Below are 23,782 nucleotides of genomic sequence, written 5' to 3' on the forward strand. Positions count from 1 at the left end.
GAAAAACAAAGTACGACAAGTACAAAAACCACAAACAAAGAAGCAATTTAGGTAATTTTTAGTTTTAACCAATTATTGTAGGAGTTGGATACCAAATTATGATGAAATAGTAACTCCTTTAAGTAAATTAATGAACAAATGTAATCAGCTGTAGAGTGGAATTCAGAAGCTAAAGCAGCATTCTGTGAAATAAAAATAGAACAGAATGTGCGATTGTTACAGTAACGAAAGTTTTGAAAGCTATCAAATGACCATCAAATTGCTGAATGCAAGCGGCAGAACTAGAAGCATTAATAGAAGCATGTAAAGTAATGAAAGATCAAAAGGTCACAATATATATAAATATAGCCAAAATATAGGAATGATCAAGTTTAATTCGTATAAAAAAGAGAGAGAAAAAGAAAGAATAGAAGCAGTAGAGCTACCAGTTAAAATAGCAGTATAATGCATCTTGGATGATAAACAGTTTGAAAAAATGCATGTAAAAAGAAAAATAGACTTTATAAAGAGTTTATCAAATCAAGAACAGAGAATGCTGAAAAACGCTATAAGAACTACAAAAACAAGTTGACCAATATATTGAGACAAGCAAAAAGGGAATATTACAAACGAATGTTGCATAAAAATAAAAATAACATAAAGGCTACATAGAATATTTGGAATAAAGCAATAGGGGATAGGACAAGGCGAACAGAATTACCTAGATATTTAAAGATAATATGTTAATTGAAACCAAAGATGAAATTGTCAATGAATTGAATCAATTCTTTGTAAATGTAGGACCTAGCTTAGCAAACAAAATACCAAGAGCTAATGATCAATCAGGGGATGTCTGGAAAAGGGAAAATAGGGTTATGCAGTCAATGTTTCTTAGTGAGATGACTTGAAAATCTTAGCCGATAATATTAAAAAGGAAATGGTTAAACTAAAATTGTGGTTTGATGTAAATAAATTATCTTTAAACTTGGAAAAGACTAAATTTATAGTATTCAGTAATAAAAGAAAGATAGAGGTTAGTTTATCCATAAACAATGTGAAAATTGAGAAGTTGTCTGAAATCAGATTTCTTGGGGTCATTTTAGATGAAAAGTTGACATGGAAAGCTCATATATTGCATGTGAAAAATAAGGTATCTAAAAGCTTATTTATTTTGGACAAGGTTAAATAATACAATGAGAACGTAATATTGCTCAATTATTCTATCTTATTTCAATTATTGTGTAGAAATATGGGGAAATACATATCACAGCAACATAATGGCTTTATTTCTTTCGCAGAAAAGAGCAATTCGTATCATTTTTACAGTAGGATATAGAGACCACACAAATCTACTCTTCATTAGGTCAGGATTATTAAAACTGAAAGACATTGTAGAATGGCATACTCTATAAGTCAGGGGTGGGCAATTAATTTTTACCGGGGGCCGCATGAGCTACCCGAGCACTGCTGGAGGGCCACATCGACAATATTTCAATTAAATTTTGCTCAATATTATTTTTGATATATACCGTAAGATAAATAATAATAATAATAATAATAATGAATAATAATAGTAATACTTCAACATAGTGTGTGTAACAGCATTCCATGACTAATATAAATAAATTAACATTAATAATAAATGACAGTAAAATAAGCACACGTATGACTGAGGAGTCATAGCGTAACTTTGTGTGGTGTTTGAGTTGTCCGACTTTTTGTGTGGCCATAAACGCACCAGTGGTTTAGTACTATGCGTGTTGGTGACAGATGACAAGTTGGTTTTGGCCTAGTTTGTACGGCAGAAAATGACTAGTTTTTCGAGATAGAATTGTTTTACTCATGTTTTTGGTGTGGTTATGTCCGAATATAAACAGTTTTGCTCAATAAAGTGATCGATATAATTCCTGTCCTCGAAGCATCTCGATAGACGTTACAATAATTGAACGGTGTTCAATTGAACGGTGTTGTAAACGGTGTTGACGAACACCGTTAGGGCCGTTTGTTGTCACTGTCACTCAAAGTTGCATTGCAAAATTCCATAGAATAAATATGTTTATTTTGTTTAGAATTCAGATGGGATTTGATTTGGTGCGCGGCATATATTTGCTGCGCGCAGCGGACGCTTGAGCAGTGCGCAATTGCGCAGGCACGCACCTTAGAGGGAACGTTGCTTGGCAGTCCATGTCTTGTGGAAAACACGGCATTCCTCATCAACTTTTCTCTTTTTAGCGTCTCGGGTGTAAACCGTGCATCACTTGTCGCTGCATGTGCACCTTCACTCGCAGGTTACACACGGACACACGCCCTTAAATAATACTTTTCAAAATAAAAGCAGCACAGTTGTATTGCGCGCAGGACATAGATGTTTTTTCAACTTTATTTTGTAATTGCAGCTGTTCACATTCACTCACAACCACGCACACGCATACGTCCACACGGAAGTAATACAAATAACGATTTTCAAAACAAAAGCAGCACCGTTGTATTGCACACTCGACATAGATACTTTTTTAAATTTATTTTGTAATTTATAATTGGCCTCACGCGGGCCGGACAGGGACGCACAAAGGGCCGGATGCGGCCCGCGGGCCGCAGAATGCCCAGGTCTGGTATAAGTGATGTTCAAAGTTAGAAATAAAGTTCTTCCAAAGAACTTACAAAAGTTCCTTGTGTTCACATCTGAAGATGAGAACCACAGAAGGCCGTATGATTTTAAACTAAATAAGAGTGCCAACACATTTGAAGCAAATGTGCCTGTCTGTTGCTGCTGTGAAAGCATAGAATTCTCTAGACAAAGACTTAAAAAGCTGCAAGAATATTTTTGAATTTCAAAAGAGTTACAAAAAGAGACAACTGGCATTATATCAAACTGATTTTTGATTGTGATTGGACTTGTCATTTTGAAAATGCTTAAATGAAAATTAAAAATATTTTGGAGTTAGGGAGTTGGTAGAGGTAATAGTGATAAAGTCATCTAAAATAATTTGTGTTAAAAAAGGGTCAGATAAATATAAGAATAGTATTCTTCCATCTATTCCTTTCTGAACATGGAAATGTATAAAAAAACAAAACAATGAAAGTGTCAATTGTATATGGCTTGTATATATGCATTTTCATGAAAGGAATACAAATAAATGATGAGGATGATGATGAACAAAGAAGACATCTAAGTATGTCCAGACAATAAACCAATCTTACAAAGAAAAATTGGTATAAGTGAGCAGCAATATTGAGCCAAGGTTGAACTCATGGCTCAACAGGAGGGATATGAATATTGTCATATAGTTCCTATAGTTTAATTCGTATAAAAAAATGTTTGTATACGACATCTAGGCATAGATTTTAATTAAACTAAATAAGAGTGAAGGAGAACATTATTGTCTGGTCATAGTAGATGCATTTTCAAAGTGGGTAGAAATATTTCCTAAAGGAAAAGCAGATGCACTAACAGTAGCAAAAGCATTATGCAAAGAGATAATACCAAGATATGGTATAACTAAATCTATACAGTGACAATGGACCTTATTTTGTGAATCAATTGATCAAGAATATAGAATCATTATTCCACATTGATATCAAAAAAATCCCTGTGCTTATCATCCACAAAGCGCAGGATTAGTGAAAAGGACAAACGGGAATAAAATAAAAACAGATTAAAGAAATGTATGGAAAAAACAAAACGTCCATGAACAATGTATAGATTTAGTAAAAATGTACAGTACATGAACATTACAAGTACAACAAGACTCAGACCATTTGAAATAATATTTGAAAGACCTTATCAGCTACCAAAATTTTGAAAAATCAATGAAAAGGAAACATGAGCTTTCTCCAAGGGGGGAGAGATTGTAAATAACTTAAAAAGCAGTAACGTAATGTAGCACATGGTAAAAAGGTCATATAATGGGAAAAGTATTTGGGATTGTATTTACGTTGTAAAAATGTCATATAATGAAAAAAGTATTTGGGATTGTAGTTGTGTTATCAAAGGGACATGTTAGCTAGCACACTACAAATTCCACTGTGACAAGTTGTAAGCATACCATTTGATGGCGTGTCAAAGTTTGATAATAATTGGTTCCTGTTTTGGTAATCAATTTGTTCCTCATGGCGGAGCAAGTGGAAAAGGCTACAAAAACTGATTGTGTTGTATGTATAAGCCCAGAAAATTACTCAAAATGAGTCAAAAAAGTTGAATTGAAGTAATGAGCAAGACAAAATTGACCTTGTAGCTAAAGAGACAAAGCAGAAACCAATATTTGATAAATATGTGAAAAAAGCTAATTATACCTGCATTAACATGCAAGGCTCTGTACAACAGTTAGGAAACGTATCATCAGATAACTGCATACACATAGTAAATGTATCAATATTTGTACAAGAATTGTTAACACGCCTGAACAGTTTGATATCTGAACATTGGAAAATAACTAGACATGATGTCAACTGGCAAAGTGTTGTAGATCCAACCTATATTAATGGCTGTCCAAAGAAGTATATCTGACGACTATAAATTGGTAAATCAAGTTGCAGCTGGATTTAAATCATACGTCTACAGGTGGTGTACGATTAACAGGAATGTTGACAGAATAAGCTACGTCCACTACAACGTACAGAGATTGTAAAATTACACAGGCCAAGACTTGAACCCGTCGCTAATCAACTCGCCGCCACCTGCCTTATGGCTTTTCAAAACCGTATGACGCTAAACATGGCGGAAAAGGGCATGTGCGCAATATTTGGTGAACAGTGTTGCATGTTCGTACCAAACTGCACTGATGCAGAAAGTAGCCTGACCAAAGCACTGGAAGGCCTGCACGCCCTTAACGGTAAACTGAAAGAGCATTCAGGCATAGATACATCTATGTAGGAGGGGTGGTTGGACGTGTTTGGCAAATACAAGTCTTTGGTATCTGGTAACTATGGCCGTGTTCAGCAATACTGACGTTGTGTGGATGTTGTTGTTTTCCCTGTCTGTTCTCTGTTTAACCGTCTGATTACCACAGCGATTGGCCCAGCAGATGATAAAGCTGTTCAGATGTACTTCCTGGTGGACGACAAGGAAGATGAATCTGAAGACGAGAATACCTACCAGAATGGTGTTTTCGGATTTATTTCCAGAAATGTCATAATTATGAGGAGAAAAAAAATGATGTTCAATTCTGAGTGTAAACATAACTTGGTCCTAGAGAAATTAACCATTAACTGAAAATTGCAAGAATAAGTTATTAGGGATAAGAAGATTATGGAGAAGTTATTTGATAAACAGGAGGGAAAAGTCAGAAAAATTGTATTTAAATTATCAAAAAACTTTCCATTGTGAGTTTCCATTGAACAGACAAGAAGCTGTCTTTGTGGCACCAAGCCAAACGCTCGGAAGATCCCGCTGTGTACGATGGAATCAGACGGGAGGGGTCATCCATTGTCCTCAAAAACCTGCCAAAGCTGAATCTACGACAAGCCCAAGCCCGAGGGATCTTCTTCTTTTGTCTTCTATTGTGACCGAAAACAAGGACTGTTTACATACTACCCAATCCTGTTGAGAAATGTGTTGTTGCGTAAACATTGAACATCTAAATAAAAGAGAGGACGAAAAGCTTCTTCGTCAGAGCGTGGTGCAGGACTGTACAGAGAGTACAGTGGCCATGTCTCTCCTCAATATTGAGTCCAAATTTAATTATGTCTCTGTTTGATTCCTTGTCTTTTGTCTTGTTTAATAGATGTCATCAGTGTTTGAACCTGACATTTGGGGGTTTGTGTGTGTATTAAAAACATTTCAACAAATGTAATCACTAATATATACTGTATACACTATGTATGTATATATATATATATATATATATATATATATATATATATATATATATATATATATATATATATATATATATATATATATATATATATATATATATATATATATATATATATATATATACACATATATATATATATATATATATATATATATATATATATATATATATATATATATATATATATATATATATATATACATACACACATACGTACATACAGTTAGTTTAGTTTAGTCTTTATTTGAAGGGACAATGTACAGAAACATTAAGTTCAAAGACAGATATGTTCTGTACCAGATTATAGCTACATAGCTAATTTCCATCTGCAGTCCCTGGCTACCTAAATTAAAGGGATACAAAAATCATGCAATAAAATTATGACAATACAATCATACACAAGTATTAAGAAAAAAGTCATAAAATGCCCTTTCATGGACACATACTTGATATACAATACAACCACACCTCATTTACATCATCACACAAAGACAATACATGCTTTTGTTCACATCTGTCATCATTTGTAAAAACAACCATGATTTTAACACACACACCTCACAATTTACAATAAAAATGCTCTCATGGATAAATATAATACACATTAGGTTGATGTGTCAAACATAATGCCCATCTTAGTGACCGTGTGAGCAGCTTTGATTGCTCCAAAGCCACTTTACGTACATACTTACGTAAATACATACATACATACATACACATATACATATACTGTATATATACACATATACATATATATGCATATGTGTGTATATATATATATATATATATATATATATATATATATATATATATATATATATATATATATATATATATATATATATATATATATATATATATATATATGTATGTATATATATACACATATGCATATATATATGTATATGTAAATATGTATATGTATGTATGTGTATGTATGTACATTATATATATATATATATATATATATATATATATAAACAGTATATAGAGATATATGTATATATATATATGTATATATATATATATAAACAGTATATAGAGATATATGTATATATATACACATGTATATATGTGTGTATGTACAGTATGTATATACATATATTTATATATGTACATATTAATGTATGTATAGTGTACACAGTATATATATATATATATATATATATATATATATATATATATATAATATATATATATATATATATATATATACATATGTATGTATACACGTGTATATATGTGTGTGTGTGTATGTATGTATAGACATATATTTATATATGTACATATTAATGTATGTGTGCATGTGTGTATGTATGTATATATATATACATACATTTATATATGTACGTATCTATGTATGTATAGTATAGTATACAATTTCAGAACACAAACAATAAACAACACATACAACACACAACACAAAACAATACACAACACAAACAACATACTACACAAACAATACACAACACACAATATAAACAATATACAACACAAAACAACTCACAACACAAACACTAAACCACACTAAACTACACACACCACAAAAAATACACAACACAAAACAATACAACAACAAAAAAAAAAAAATATATATATATATATATATATATATATATATATATATATATATATATATATATATATATATATATATATATATATATATATATATATATATATATATATATATATATATATATATATATATATATATGTGTCATTTTACTTTGATGACATAGTTCAAATTTTCCAGAAGTGCCTCAACTTGGAAATTTCCAGATCTGATGTCTATAAGTGCAACCTTTCAACATACAAAATGTTACATCTCAAGGTCCTATAAAAGTTGTAATATATTTACTAATAGTTGTATTTGTTTGTATTCATATCCGTCCTTATGATCCTGAAATATGAATTCTCTCTTAGCGTCCCATCATGTTTTTTGTGCTTACTCAAAATGTCTGCAGCCGTGAAAATCCACGAAAATAGTGTAACATTTTATACAGAAAAATACGCGGCTGTGGTCAGAAAGGTTGATACTAATGCACAATTATGACGTTTTATGATGCTTTCAAAGCATCCGGTTTGTATTGTAAAGGAAATGTCTGCAACATAAGTATGCTCTTGGTGCTGATGTCAAATGTCTGCAACATAAGTATGCTCTTGGTGCTGATGCTACAGTATGTGGGGACAACCTGCATGGAATAGGACAGGGGTCGGCAACCCGCGGCTCTAGAGCCGCATGTGGCTCTTTAGCGCCGCCCTAGTGGCTCTCTGAAGCTTTTTCAAAAATGTATGAAAAATGGAAAAAGATGAGGGGGAAAAAAAACCTTTTTTTTTTGTTTTAGTATGGTTTCTGTGGGAGGACAAACATAACACAAACCTCCCTAATTGTTATAAAGCACACTGTTTGTATTAAACATGCTTCACTGATTCGAGTATTTGGCGAGCACCGTTTTGTCCTACTAATTTTGGCGGTCCTTGAACTCACCTTTAGTTTGTTTCCATGTATAACTTTCTCCGACTTCCTAGGACGTGTTTTATGCCACTTCTTTTTCTGTCTCATTTTGTCCACCAAACTGTTAACGTTGTGCGTGAATACACAAAGGTGAGTTTTGTTGATGTTATTGACTTGTGTGGAGTGCTAATCAGACATATTTGGTCACTGCATGACTGCAAGCTAATCGATGCTAACATGCTATTTAGCCTAGCTATATGTACATATTGCATCATTATGCCTCATTTGTAGCTATATTTGAGCTCATTTAGTTTCCTTTAAGTCATCTCAATTCAATGTATATCTCATGACACACTATCTGTATGTAATATGGCTTCTAATTTGTTGCGGCTCCAGACAGATTTGTTTTTGTATTTTTGCTCCAATATGGCTCTTTCAACATTTTGGGTTGCCGAACCCTGGAATAGGACATTCAATGAATAGGCTCCGGCAACCAGACCCTCCTCCACAATCTTGCTGTTATTGATGAAAGTGAATGTGTGTGTGTGTGTGTGTGTGTGTGTGTGTGTGTGTGTGTGTGTGTGTGTGTGTGTGTGTGTGTGTGTGTCAACGCAGCAATACGAGCACTCTTGTACAGAAGCGAGGTGTCACATGAGCATTTACTATTATTTATTATACTCTCTTTGGCATCCACTTTACATCCTCAGCATGTGTGTGATTTGTGTGTTTGTGTTATTTGTGTGTGTTGTGGGATTTGTATGATTTGTGTTTTGTGTGATTTCTGTCTGTTGTGGGATTTCTGTGTTTTGTATGATTTGTGTCATTTACATGTTTTGTGTTATTTGTGTGATACGTGTTTTTTGTGTGTTTTTGTGTGATTTGTGTGTTTCTGCGATTTGTGTGTTTTGTGTGATTTCTGTGTTTTGTGTTATGCATGTTTTTTGTGTTTTTTGTGTTTTTGTTGTTTTTGGTGTTTTTGTGTGATTTGTGTGTTTTTTGTGTTTTGAGTGAGTTGTTTGTTTTGTGTGATGTGTTTTTGTTTTGTTTTGTGTATTTTTTGTGTTTTGTTTGCTTTGTGTGGTTTATGTGAAATGTGTGATTTGTGTGTTTTTAATGATTAGTGTGTTTTTATGTGTTTTGAGGGATTTGTGTGTTTTGTGTGATTTTTGTGTGTTTATGTTTTCTGTGATTTGTGTGTTTTCTCAGATTTGTGTGTTTTTTGTGATTTGTGTGTGTTGTGTGTTTTGTGTGATTAGTTTGTTTTGTGTTTTGTGTTTTTTCTGTGATTTGTGTGTTTTTAGTGATTTGTGTGTTTTGCGTGATGTGTTTTGTGTGTTTTTTTTATTGCTTTGTGTGTTGTTCGTGAAATGTGTGATTTGTGTGTTTTCTATGATTTGTGTGTTTTGTGTGATTTCTGTGTGTTTTTGTGTTTTCTGTGATTTCTGTGTTTTCTCAGATGTGTGTGTTTTCTGTGATTTGTGTGTGTTGTGTGTTCTGTGTGATTAGTTTGTTTTGTGTTTTCTGTGATTTATGTTTTTTTTGTGGTTTGAGTGATTTGCGTGTTTTGTGGTATGTGTGTTTTTGTGTTTTCTGTGATTTGGGTGTTTTCTCAGATGTGTGTGTTTTCTGTGATTTGTGTGTTCTGTGTGATTGGACTGTTTTGTGGGATTTGTTGGTTTTGTGTGTTTTGTGTTTTTTGTGGGATTTGTGTGTTTTCTGTGACTTGTGTGTTTTGAATGATTTGTGTGTTTTTGTGATAAGTGTGTTTTGTGTGTTGTATGATTTGTTTCTTTAATGTGATTAGTTTGTTTTGTGTGTTTTGATTGTTTTCTCAGATTTGTGTGTTTTCTCAGATTTGTGTGTGTTCTGTGTTCTGTGTGATTAGTTTGTTTTGTGTTTTGTGTGTTTTGTGTGACTTGTATTTTTTGTGTGTTTTGAGTGATTTGCGTGTTTTGTGTGATATGTGTGATTTATGTGTTCTCTATGATTTGTGTTTTGAGGGATCTGTGTGTTTTGTGGGATATTTGTGTTTTCTGTGATTTGTGTGTTTTCTCAGATCTCAGCATTCTGTGTGATTTGACTGTTTTGTGGGATTTTTTTTTGTTTTGAGTGATTTTTGTGTTTTTTGTGATGTGTGTGTTTTGTGTGTTGTATGATTTTGTCCTTTAATGTGATTAGTTTGTTTTGTGTGATTTGTGTGTTTGCTCTGATGTGTTTGTTTTGTGTGTTCTGTGTGATTAGTTTGTTTTGTGTGGTTTGTGTGTTTTCTCTGAGTTATGTGTTTCGAGTGATTTGTGTCTTTTGTGTGATCTGTGTTCTGTGTGATTTGTTTGTTTTGTGGGATTTGTTGGTTTTGTGTCTTTTGTGGGATTTGTGTGTTTTCTTTGATTTGTGTTTTTTGTGTTTTGAGTGATTTGTGTATTTTTTGTGATTAGTGTGTTCTGTGTGATTTGTTTGTTCCGTGTGTTTTGTTTGTTTTGTGTGATTTGTGTGTTTAGCGTGATGCAGTCCTGGTCGTCTTTAAGGAGGAGAAGACAAGTAACAATCAATAAAGGGAAGACTTTGATGGAGGGGCTGAATCCTGCTGGTATGAAAGGTCTGCTACAGGAAGTATCCCCGCCCTCTTGGCCTCACTAGCACGCTCTCATGCTCGTTGTGTCTGACGTCAGCCTTTTTCTGACTAGTAGTTCATCCAGCGGCTGTAAAGGTCAGCCAGACAGCACATTTCATTTTCTTTACTGTTTGTCTCACAAATATTTCAATTTACTTTACTCTACTACATAACTATCTATCATACTGAACTACTACAGTACACTATCAATAATACTATACCACTACATTATATACTATATCTATCACACTGAACTACTACAGTACACTATCAATAATACTATACCACTACATTATATACTATATCGTACTGAACTACTGCAGTATACTATCAATAATACGATACCACTACATTATATACTATATCTATCACACTGAACTACTACAGTACACTATCAATAGTACTAAACTACTACATTATGTACTATATCTATCATACTGAACTACTACAGTACACTATCAATAGTACTAAATTACTACATTATATACTATATCCATCACATTGTATCAATAATACTAATCTACTGCAGTACACTGTAGTAATCATACTGAGCTACTACAGTACACTGTATCAATAATACTAAACTACTACAGTACACTGAGGTAATCATATTAAACTACTACAGTACACTTTAGTAATCATACTGAACTACTACAGTACACTGTCCATAATACTATAACACTACATTATATACTATATCTATCATAGTGAACTATTACAGTACACTATGAATAGTACTAAATTACTACATTATATACTATATCTATCACACTGAACTACTACAGTACACTATCAATAATACTAAACTACTACATTATATACTATATGTATTGTACTGAACTACTACAGTACACTATCAATAATACTATACCACTACATTATATACTATATCTATCATACTGAACTACTACAGTACACTATCAATAATACTAATCTACTGCAGTACACTGTAGTAATCATATTAAACTACTACAGTACACTGTAGTAATCATATTAAACTACTGCAGTACACTGTAGTAATCATACTGAACTACTACAGTGCACTATCAATAATACTAAACTACTACAGTACACTGTGGTAATCATATTAAACTACTACAGTACACTGTAGTAATCATACTGAACTACTACAGTACACTATCAATAATACTAAACTTCTACATTATATACTCTAGCTATCATACTGAACTACTACAGTAGAGTGTAGTAATCATACTAAACTACTACAGTACACTATCAATAATACTTAACTAATACATCATATACTATATCATACTGAACTACTTAAGGCTGCAGCTAACGATTATTTTTCTATCGATTAATCTATAGATTATTTTTTTCGATTAATCGGTTAATCTATAGATTATTTTTTCGATTCATCTATAGATTATTTTTCCTTTTACCGATTATTTTTTATTTTATTTTATTTAAAATGAAGATGAAAAAATAAAAGTAGGCCAGTTTTTTCAAAAGGCATGGCTTTTATTTACAAAAAAAAAAGTATGGCCACTCAGTCAACATTGACAACAACATGACAAAATATTCTGTAACAATGTAAACATTTAAAACTTTTAACATTTAACAAAATTAAAAGTAGCTTATTTGCTTTTTAATGTGCAAATATAAAAGTAAACATCCAGTGCAAATCTTAATATTCTGCAATAGTATAAGCATTTCAAAAGTAAAAGTATTGCTTATTTTGCTTTAAACTGTGCAAAAATAAAGATAAACATCCAATACAAAAAAGTGCAAAACGAAATATTCTGTAACAACAGTGTAAACATTTCAACAAAAGTGAAAGTATTGCTTATTTGCTAAAATGTGCAAAAATAAAGATAAACATCCAATACAAAAAAGTGCCAATCTAAATATTCTGGAGCACTGTAAACATTAAGTATTGCTTTTAAAACGTGCAAAATAAACATCCAGTCCAACACAGTACACAATAACCAATTCTACTCATTCCAGTGAGTGACTAACAGTTGTAATGAAGAAAGGTTAGCATGTCTACTTGCTTTGCTTCTTTTCTTGTTTACAATATTCCCAGCAGCTGAAAATAGGCGCTCAGAAGGGGTCGATGTGGCTGGAACTGAGAGGTAATTAGCCTTCACCTCAAACCAGGACTGCGAGCGAGCTGAGCTGCAGTTTAAGTTTCTAGTAGGTCAACGGGCTCATAGTGATGTTACTAGTAGTTGACTGGGAGGTGTTTATTATCATTTGGGGAGAGTCCGCTGCCTGATGCTCACCTGCTAAACACCTATCTGCTCCACGCTGAAGCGCTGACTACATGCGCTCTGAATACACACTGCTGATTGGCTGGTAATGCTTCGTGTGTACCAATCAGATGGTTGTGTGGGTGGGACAATGCTGCGTGTGTACCAATCAGATGGTTGTGTGGGTGGGACAATGCTGCGTGTGTACCAATCAGATGGTTGTGTGGGTGGGACAATGCTGCGTGTGTACCAATCAGATGGTTGTGTGGGTGGGACAATGCTGCGTGTGTACCAATCAGATGGTTGTGTGGGTGGGACAATGCTGCGTGTGTACCAATCAGATGGTTGTGTGGGTGGGACAATGCTGCGTGCTGAGACAGAGGCAGAGAAGCAAAGCAACTTGTTAAGACTATAGCAGCTAAAGTTAGCTTTATCTTAGAAACTCGTTCGGTACACCCCCGTACCGAACCGAAATCCCCGTACCGAAACGGTTCAATACAAAACACATACCGTTACACCCCTAGCAGATACAAATGACACATTCATGTTTTTGTGTAATGATGACAACGTATGCTCACGCGGACGATTGACTAGTTGATGGTTGATGGTTTTCTTTTCAAATGTTCGTTCATAGCCGTTGTGCTGCTATGATAGGCCATTTCCGCTCGACACACTGTGCATACAACAACATTATTAGGCTGTGTATTGAAATACTCCCACTTTTGACGACTTTTAGCGTGCGTTTTTCCCCTCGCTCGCACTGTCTGCTTTGCGCTCCGCCATGACGGTAGTGTGACGTAATTATGCGACGCGTCGACGCACAAAAACGGCATCGACGTATTTACATAACCGATGACGTCGACTACGTCGACGCGTCGTTTCAGCCTTAGAACTACTACAGTACAGTATCAATAATACTAATCTACTGCAGTACACTGTAGTAATCATATTAAACTACTACAGTACACTGTAGTAATCATATTAAACTACTGCAGTACACTGTAGTAATCATACTGAACTACTACAGTACACTATCAATAATACTAAACTACTACAGTACACTGTGGTAATCATATTAAACTACTACAGTACACTGTAGTAATCATACTGAACTACTACAGTACACTATCAATAATACTAAACTTCTACATTATATACTCTAGCTATCATACTGAACTACTACAGTAGAGTGTAGTAATCATACTAAACTACTACAGTACACTATCAATAATACCTAACTAATACATCATATACTATATCATACTGAACTACTACAGTATACTGTAGAAATCATACTAAATTACTAAATTATATACTGTATCTTTCACACTAAAATAATACAGTAGAATGTATTAATGATACTTAACTGAATTGTATACTGTATATATCATGCTGAACTACTACAGTATGTAGTAATCATATTAAACTACTACAGTACATTGTATCAATAATACTAAACGACTACAGTGCACTGTATCGGTAATACTAAACTACTACAGTACACTGTAGTAATCATACTGAACTACTACAGTACATTGTATCATACTGAACTACTACAGTACACTATCATTTATACTAAACTATGACATTATATACTGCATACATCATGTTGAACTACTCCAGTACACTTGAGTAATCAAACTAAACTAATACATTATATACTGAATCATACTAAACTACTACAGTACACTAGTAATCATACTAAACTACTACAGTACACTAGTAATCATACTAAACTACTACAGTACACTAGTAATCATACTAAACTACTACAGTACACTAGTAATCATACTAAACTACAGTATACTCTAGTAATCAAAAACGCATTGGTGAGCTTCAGCACTGAGCGATGTGAAATGACGCAGTACAGGCAATGCTAACAACATAGAATGCTAACAACACGGCTAATGGTCGCAGCTGCGACTGTCAAGTTGACCAACTTTTTGTGACGATCCGTTGCCCGGATCATGTTTTGTTTTAGTTTTAAAGACTCCCTTAGTTCTGTTTCAGCACCCCTGGGTTTGTGTTTTCTTGGTTGCCATGGGTGCTGATTATTTTTCACCTGCCTCGGATTAGTGTTCGGGGACACTCACCTACTTCCAGGCACTAATCAGAGAGCTATTTATTCCTCCCTGTAGCCATACAGGCTGTTTTGTTTGCTCCATGCAACAAGTTACGTTTGTATACCTTTTTGATTCCTGTTCCTGAGCTAAGCTTCGCCATTTGCAACATTTATGCTTGCTGATTTTTGCATCCGTGTGCTTGTGTTCGATGCTAAATCTTTCCACAGCTACCCGTGCTATCGGCACGCTTTCCTGTATTTTTGCCTGATTTATGGAAAATAAATCATTTGACCCGGTCGTAACACATTTGGCAGAACAACTTATTCCCGTGGTTTCAGCTCATGGAAGCTCAGCTGTAACTGAGAGGAATTACCCAGGGTGTGATGACGTTTTTCGATGTAGTGGCCATGTTGTAGTGGCCGGGTGATCCTCTAGGCTGTAATCTACAGTTGTGCACACTCAAAGCTACTATGGTGGGTGAAATGGGGGTCACTATATGGCTGGTATTTCGTGTTTTAGAGCAGTGGTCCCCAACCACCGGTCCGGGGACCGGTACCGGTCCGTGACGCATTTGCTACCGGGCCGCAGAGAAGCATTAAATAATTTATAAAGAACTGCATTTTGTCCAACTTAACTTTGGCCCGTCCCACTAGACCAGGGGTGTCAAACCACCCCGCAGTCATGGCTGCCAATAGAGGGCCACATGTAACAGTAAATAATTAATGAATTTGCAGACGGATCTAAATAATTTTTAAAAAAATTACGTAAAGAGTAAAAAAAAATCAGAGGATTTTACCAGTGTTTTTTACAGAAAAAAAAAATGGCAGCTTAGTTGCCAGTAAAATATTTTACTGTAAAATATATGGTGTTTTTTAAAATTATTATTATTATTATTATTACAACATATTACTGTAAATAGAAATACAGTACCACTGTTTAATTTAATTTTGCCAACTCAGATGCCAGTTTTTTTACCATAATAAAATATGGTACTATAAAATCATCAACCGTGGATTTAAAAAAAACAACAACTGACAGCTCAGTCGACAGAATTTTACTGTAAAAAAAACAAACATTGGTCCTTTTTTTTTTTACAGTAATATGTGTCATGTTCGGTGGTCTGGATTATGTTTTTGTTATTTTCTGTTTGTTTTTAACTCCAATTGTTCCTGTTTTTTGGTGCACTCTTGTTAGTTTTGGTTGCCATGGTGGCATATGATTTTCACCTGCCGCTGGTGTTCGGACGCTCACCTGGCTCTAATCAAGAGACTGTTTAAACTGTCTTTGCCAGTCAGTCGGGCTGGCGACATTCTGTCATAACGCGGGGGTTTACGCAGCTTACTGCGAGATTTGTTCTCCCGGGATGCAATCGGACTATACCGGACAAGGCTTGAAGGTAGGAACCTTTTTAAATTATTATCTAACACTCAACGAAGTAAAAAAACCCAACAGAAAACAACCCGTGGGCAAGCGTGCCTATCGCACTTGTAAGCTAAAGCAAAAACTTAGAGGCCTACTGAAAGCCACTACTACCGACCACGCAGTCTGATAGTTTATATATCAATGATGAAATCTTAACATTGCAACACATGCCAATACGGCCGGGTTAACTTATAAAGTGCAATTTTAAATTTCCCGCGAAACTTCCGGTTGAAAACGTTTAGGTATGATGACGTATGCGCGTGACGTCGATGGTTGAAACGGAAGTATTGGGACACCATTGTATTACAATACAAACAGCTCTGTTTTCATTGCAAAGTTCCACAGTATTCTGGACATCTGTGTTGGTGAATCTTTTGCAATTTGTTTAATGAACAATGAAGACTGCAAAGAAGAAAGCTGTAGGTGGGATCGGTGTATTAGCGGCTGGCTGCAGCAACACAACCAGGAGGACTTTGACTTGGATAGCAGACGCGCTATTCGACGCTAGCCGCCGACCGCATCGATGATCGGGTGAAGTCCTTCGTCGCGCCGTTGATCGCTGGAACGCAGGTGAGCACGGGTGTTGATGAGCAGGTGAGGGCTGGCGTAGGTGGAGAGATAATGTTTTTAGCATAGCTCTGACGAGGTCCCGTAGCTAAGTTAGCTTCAATGGCGTCGTTAGCAACGGCATTGCTAGGCTTCGACAGGCGGCACAGCATTAACCGTGTAGTTACAGGTCCAGTGTTTGGTTCGGTGTCTCCTGATAGTAGTATTGTTGATCTGCTGTCTATCCTTCCAGTCAGGGGCTTATTTCTTTTGTTTCTATCTGCATTTAAGCCCGATGCTATCACGTTAGCTCCGTAGCTAAAGTGCTTCACCGATGTATTGTCGTGGAGATAAAAGTCACTGTGAATGTCCATTTCGCGTTCTCGACTCTCATTTTCAAGAGGATATAGTATCCGAGGTGGTTTAAAATACAAATCCGTGATCCACAATAGAAAAAGGAGTGAGTGTGGAATCCATTAAACCCTTGTACCTAAGTTACGGTCAGAGCAAAAAAAGATACGTCCTGCACTGCACTCTAGTCCTTCACTCTCACGTTCCTCATCCACAAATCTTTCATCCTGGCTCAAATTAATGGGGTAATCGTCGCTTTCTCGGTCCGAATCGCTCTCTGTGCTGGTGTAAACAACGGGGAAATGTGAGGAGCCTTTCAACCTGCGACGTCACGCTACTTCTGGTACAGGCAAGGCTTTTTTTTATCAGCGACCAAAAGTTGCGAACTCTATTGTTGATGTTCTCTACTAAATCCTTTCAGCAAAAATATGGCAATATCGCAAAATGATCAAGTATGACACATAGAATGGATCTGCTATTCCCGTTTAAATAAAAAAATGTCATTTCAGTAGGCCTTTAAAGTTGTTATCAGGTGTGAACACTGGTTATAAAATCTCTGCCGTTATGTTTGAAATGACGGACGTTATTTCTGTTTCTCACTTTTCTGTTTGCGGACCAAACAAAGGCGTAGGAACGACCCGACGTTGCGACCGTCCTGCCCGTTTGCCGTCTCGCCCCGGCTGTCAGAAAGAGCAGCTGTCATTTTTCACAAGCGTGCAGGCGGTAATGAAGCGCGAGTACGACTCTGATGAGTCGCTCCCAATGGAACGTTCTGTCCTGCTGAGTGTGCTGAATCAGTCTCAGGGTTTTTTTTTTACACCAGTGATTTCAAACGTGATTAAAACGCTGCGGATTGGTTTAGATTCATCGCAATTAAATTGCAATCAGTTTTAATCTATGTTAATTTTTGTTTTGTGGTGCATGAACAAAGAGACTGAATGAGTATGTTTTTCTAACATTAATTTGCAAAGCATGGAGCGTCAAACACATTTTTATTGAGGGCCACGTCACAGTTATGGCCGCACACAAAGGACCGCTTGTAACTGGATAATATTTCAATATAAATGTTTAAGAAGTTGTCTTATTATAATACAACACAATTGCCTACAAGTTTTATTATTACATTTTTTTACGTACACTGTGTTTTACAGTAAAATTCTGGCTTACAATCTATTGTCATTGTTATAGTGTACAACAGAGCTGGGCAAATATTTTGACTCGGGGGCAACATTGAGAGAAAAAAAGTGTCTGGGGGGGCCAATGTGTATGTGTGTATAAATGATATATACACATTAAGCTGTAAAGATCTGCTGTACAGTATGTGTGTTAGGGTCCCTTTTTTTCAGGAACACTAATACCAAAAGTCCCAATGTCCGATAGAATTCTAAAAAAGTTATGGTATACCACATCAAAAAAACGGAATAAAATTTTACATTTTTTTACTGAACGGGACACCCAAAATGTACATGAAAATGAAGAAAGTGGGATTTTCAATATTAACTATGAACAATAAAACACTGAATATTAACACATATGACATCTTTTACAATCAAGCTAAAATAAAATAAAATATGAATGCAAAGGGTAATAAACACCTACAATATGATATATCAGTGGTCCCCAACCACCGGGCCGCAGACCGATTAGTACCGGGCCGCACAATAAATATTTTTATTTTTTTTAAAATTTTTTTATTATTTTTTTTACGGTCGCGGACCGATTAGTACCGGGCCGCACAATAAATATATATATATATATATATATATATATATATATATATATATATATATATATTTTTTTATTTTTTTTTTAATTAAATCAACATAAAAAACACAATATATACATTATTGATCAATATAGATCAATACAGTCTGCAGGGATACAGTCCGTAAGCACACGATTGTATTTCTTTATGAAAAAAAAAAAATATATATATATATATATATATTTTTTTTAAATTTCACCCCCCGGTCCGTGGGACAAATTTTCAAGCGTTGACCGGTCCGCAGCTACAAAAAGGTTGGGGACCACTGTGATATATTATCACTTTTATGCAGACATTTGTTGTACAAATTTGCTTCCGCATCTGTTCCTGACACATGGGTTTCGGGCTGGCTGCTCTGTAAACAATCCCCACACACTCTGCTTTGTTCCTCATCTGAGCTGCTGTGACGTAGATTACCATAATAACTCGTACAACCTCTCGCCTGGACTACTGCAACTCTCTCCTGTTTGGTCTCCCTCACAAGTCACGTCACAAACTTCAGCTTCTCCAGAACTCTGCAGCCCGGATAATCACCAGAACCCCTTCAATCCAGCACATCACCCCTGTTCTGCAGCAACTCCACTGGCTCCCCATCAAACACCGTATCCACTTTAAAATAATTCTCCTCACTTTCAAAGCTATCCATAACCTCTCTCCGTCTTATCTCTCTGACCTGCTCCATGTCGCCCACGCCCTCACGTTCCCGAAGATCTTCTTCATCCGTCCATCTCACTGTCCCCTTATTTAAACTGTCCACCATGGATGCCCGAGCTTTCGGCCGCTCAGCCCCACATCTTTGGAACTCTTTACCACCAGACCTTCATAATTTAGACTCAATATCCCTCTTCAAATCAAGACTCAAAACACTCCTATTCCTGACTGCTTATTCATTGTAATCATCTTATCTTATCTATCTTTGTTGTTGTTGTTGTTGTTATTTTTATCCAATTTGATTTTATTGTTTTGATTTTGTACGGTGTCCTTGAGTGCCCAGAAAGGCGCCTTATAAGTAAAATGTATTATTATTATTATTATTATTATTATTATAACACTCAAAAGCGCAGACTTCAACTATTGAAATACTTTCTATAGTTCAAGACTTACGGTCATTTAAAATATACGCACATTATAATGGCGGCGACAGTTTTGATGTTAAAGGTTTAAAAAAATTATGTAGAACGTCCGGCGGGCCTGATTGAAAATCTTAATGGGCTGCATGTGGCCCGCGGGCCGTATTTTGCCCAAATTTGGTGTACAATTTCATGGATAATACTAGAATTTGCAATGCCGATACGCGTGAGTGGAAGTGAAATGCTTGAATGTCCACGGTGAGTGGAGTGTGTGGATGTTGGAACGGTTCGAATCGGTTGAAAAATGTGGGATATGCAGTCGATTGTATAATGCCCATTCGTTTTCAATGGGGGGAAATTCCTGGTAATCCCGGGTAATCAGGGAAACATGCTGGCTTGAATGTCCAGGGTGAGTAGAGCGTGTGGATGGCGGAACGGTTCAAATCGGTTGAGAAATGTGGGATATGCAGTCGATTGTATAATGCCCATTCGTTTTCAATGGGGGGAAATTCCTGGTAATCCCGGGTAATCAGGGAAACATGCTGGCTTGAATGTCCAGGGTGAGTAGAGCGTGTGGATGGCGGAACGGTTCGAATCGGTTGAGAAATGTGGGATATGCAGTCGATTGTATAATGCCCATTCGTTTTCAATGGGGGGAAATTCCTGGTAATCCCGGGTAATCAGGGAAACATGCTGGCTTGAATGTCCAGGGTGAGTAGAGCGTGTGGATGGCGGAACGGTTCAAATCGGTTGAGAAATGTGGGATATGGAGTCGATTGAATAATGCCCATTCATTTTCAATGAGGGGAAATTCCTGGTAATCCCGGGTAATCAGGGAATTTCAGGAACCGGGAAAAATGCTGGCTTGAATGTCCATTCATCCATCCATCCATTTTCTACCGCTCGTCCTGTCCAGGGTCGGATATGGTGGGATATGCAGTCGATGGTCTATTTCCCATTCATTGTCAATGGGGAGGAAATTCCGGAAAAAACGGGAAATTGGGAAAGGGAAAACTTGTTTTGCATTCGATATATCGGAAGAGTAGTGTGGGTAGATGATTAAAAGGTCAGAATTGGGTTTAGAAATGGCTCAAATGTTGACATTTTTGGGCATTGTAGAACTATTAATTTGTCCATTTATTTGAATGGGAATTTCCTGGAAAGTTGAGAAACTCGGGAAAACCGTTAATCTTTGAAAATGCAGTTATCCGAAATGATATGAATGGGTTGGTGTTGGAATTTTTGGAATCGGTTGAAAAATGTGGGATATGCAGTCGATTGTATAATGCCCATTCATTTTCAATGGGGGAAATTCCTGGAAATTTCGGGTAACCAGAGAATTTTTGGAACCGGGAAACATGCTGGCTTGAATGTCCGGGGTGGGTGGAGCGTGTGGATGGTGGAACGTTTCAAATTGGATGAGAAATGTGGGATATGCAGTCGATGGTATATTTCCCATTCATTGTCAATGGGGAGGAAATTCCATGAAAACCGGGAAATTAGGAAAGGGAAAACTTGTTTTACATTCGATATATCGGAAGAGTAGTGTGGGTAGATGATTGAAATGTCAGAATTGGGTTTAGAAATGGCACAAATTTTTCAAATTTTTGGGCATTGTAGAACTATGAATTCGTCCATTTATTTGAATGGGAATTTCCTGGAAAGTTGCGAAATTCGGGAAAACCGGGAATCTTTGAAAATACTCATACTAGCACAGTTATCCAAAATTATATGAATGGGTTGGTGTTGGAATTTTTGGAATCGGTTGAAAAATGTGGGATATGCAGTCGATTGTATAATGCCCATTAATTTTCAACGGGGGGAAATTCCTGGTAATTCTGGGTAATCAGGGAATTTTCGGAACCGGGAAACATGCTGGCTTGAATGTCTGAGGTGAGTGGAGCGTGTGGATAGTGGAAATTGGATGAGAAATGTGGGATATGCAGTCGATGGTCTATTTCCCATTCATTGTCAATGGGGAGGAAATTCCGGGAAAACCGGGAAATTGGGAAAGGGAAAACTTGTTTTGCATTTGATATATCGGAAGAGTAGTGTGTGTAGATGATTGAAAGGTCAGAATTTGGTTTAGAAATGGCACAAATTTTAACATTTTTGGGCATTGTAGAACTAGGAATTCATCCATTTATGTGAATGGGAATTTCCTGGAAAGTTGATAAATTCTGGAAAACCGGGAATCTTTGAAAATTCTCATACTAGCACAGTTATCCGAAATGATATAAATGGGTTGGTGTTGGAATTTTTGGAATCGGTTGAAAAATGTGGGGTATGCAGTCGATTGTATAATGCCCATTAATTTTCAATGGGGGGGAAATTCCTGGTAATTCCGGGTAATCAGGGAATTTTCAGAACAGGGAAACATGCTGGCTAGAATGTCCAGGATGGGTGGAGCGTGTGGATGGTGGAACGGTTCAAATTGGATGAGAAATGTGAGATATGCAGTCAATGGTATATTTCCCATTCATTGTGAATGGGATGGAAATTCCTGGGAAAACCGGGAAATTGGGAAAGGGAAAACTTGTTTTGCATTTGATATATCGGAAGAGTAGTGTGGGTGGATGGTTGAAAGGTCGGAATCAGGTTTAGAAATGGCACAATATTTTGAAAATGTAGGGAATTGTAGAACTATGAATACGAATGGGAATTTCCTGGAAAGTTGAGAAATTTGGGAAAACCGGGAATCTTTAAAAAAAAAAACTCATACTAGCACTATTTTCCTAAATGATATGAATGGGTTGGTGTTGGAATTTTTTTAATTGGTTGAAAAAAGTTGATATAGTAACAGTTTGACCTGTGAATGGGCATTTTGGAATTCCTGGAAAAACGGGAATTTGTACGGGAAAAAAATAGCAGCATTTGTTTTCCCAACTGAGAGGAATGTCTTGAAGGAGGAATGGTAAAAAAAACGGTTGAAAATGAGGACTGTGATAATGTTTCAGGAAAATATGAAAATAGGGAATTCCTGGAATTTTTTGGAACTTCGTAGTTTGATTGTCCAAGGTGAGTGGAGTGTGTGGTTGAAAAATGTTGACGTAGTACCAGTTTGAAATGAGACTAAGTATTTCGGAATTCCTGGAATTTAGGGAAAATCTGGAATTTCTACGAAAGAAAATAGGAACATTTGTTGTCCCAACTAAGAGGAATTTTTTGAAGGTGGAGTGGTCAAAAACAGTTGACAGATGTAGACTGTGAAAACTTTCCGGGGAGAGGTGAAAATAGGGCTTTGGAAAACCGTAAATTCTGGGAATTCCTGGAATTTTTTTAAAAACATGGAACATGGTCGTTTGATTGGAGTGAGTGGAGTGTGTGGATGGTGGAACAATTTGAATCGGGTGAGAAATGTGTGAATTGTGCATGTTTAAAACTGGCCCATTCATTTTCAACAGGCAAAATGGCCCGGAAAAACCGGAAATTCTGGGTAAACCGGGATATTTTATTTTTAAAAATTTTGGGGGGGGGGGGCTCAC

General features: G+C 36.0%; 1 protein-coding gene across 3 annotated transcripts in view; it reads left to right on the forward strand.

Moving 5' to 3' along the window:
- Positions 1-8,387: 8,387 nt before the first annotated feature.
- Positions 8,388-23,782, forward strand: part of mad1l1 (mitotic arrest deficient 1 like 1) — a 233,256-nt gene continuing 217,861 nt past the window's right edge. Inside the window, exon 1 of one of the 3 annotated variants that reach the window (XM_062026584.1) lies at positions 8,388-8,406. The gene's annotated coding sequence lies outside the window, so the exon portion shown is untranslated. Of the gene's footprint in view, positions 8,407-16,407; positions 16,540-23,782 lie in introns of those variants that run through there. The other 2 variants (XM_062026581.1, XM_062026582.1) reach the window with 2 other exon arrangements.

This window comes from Entelurus aequoreus, linkage group LG18, assembly GCF_033978785.1.
Source record: "Entelurus aequoreus isolate RoL-2023_Sb linkage group LG18, RoL_Eaeq_v1.1, whole genome shotgun sequence".
NCBI classification, from domain to species: Eukaryota; Metazoa; Chordata; class Actinopteri; order Syngnathiformes; family Syngnathidae; genus Entelurus; species Entelurus aequoreus.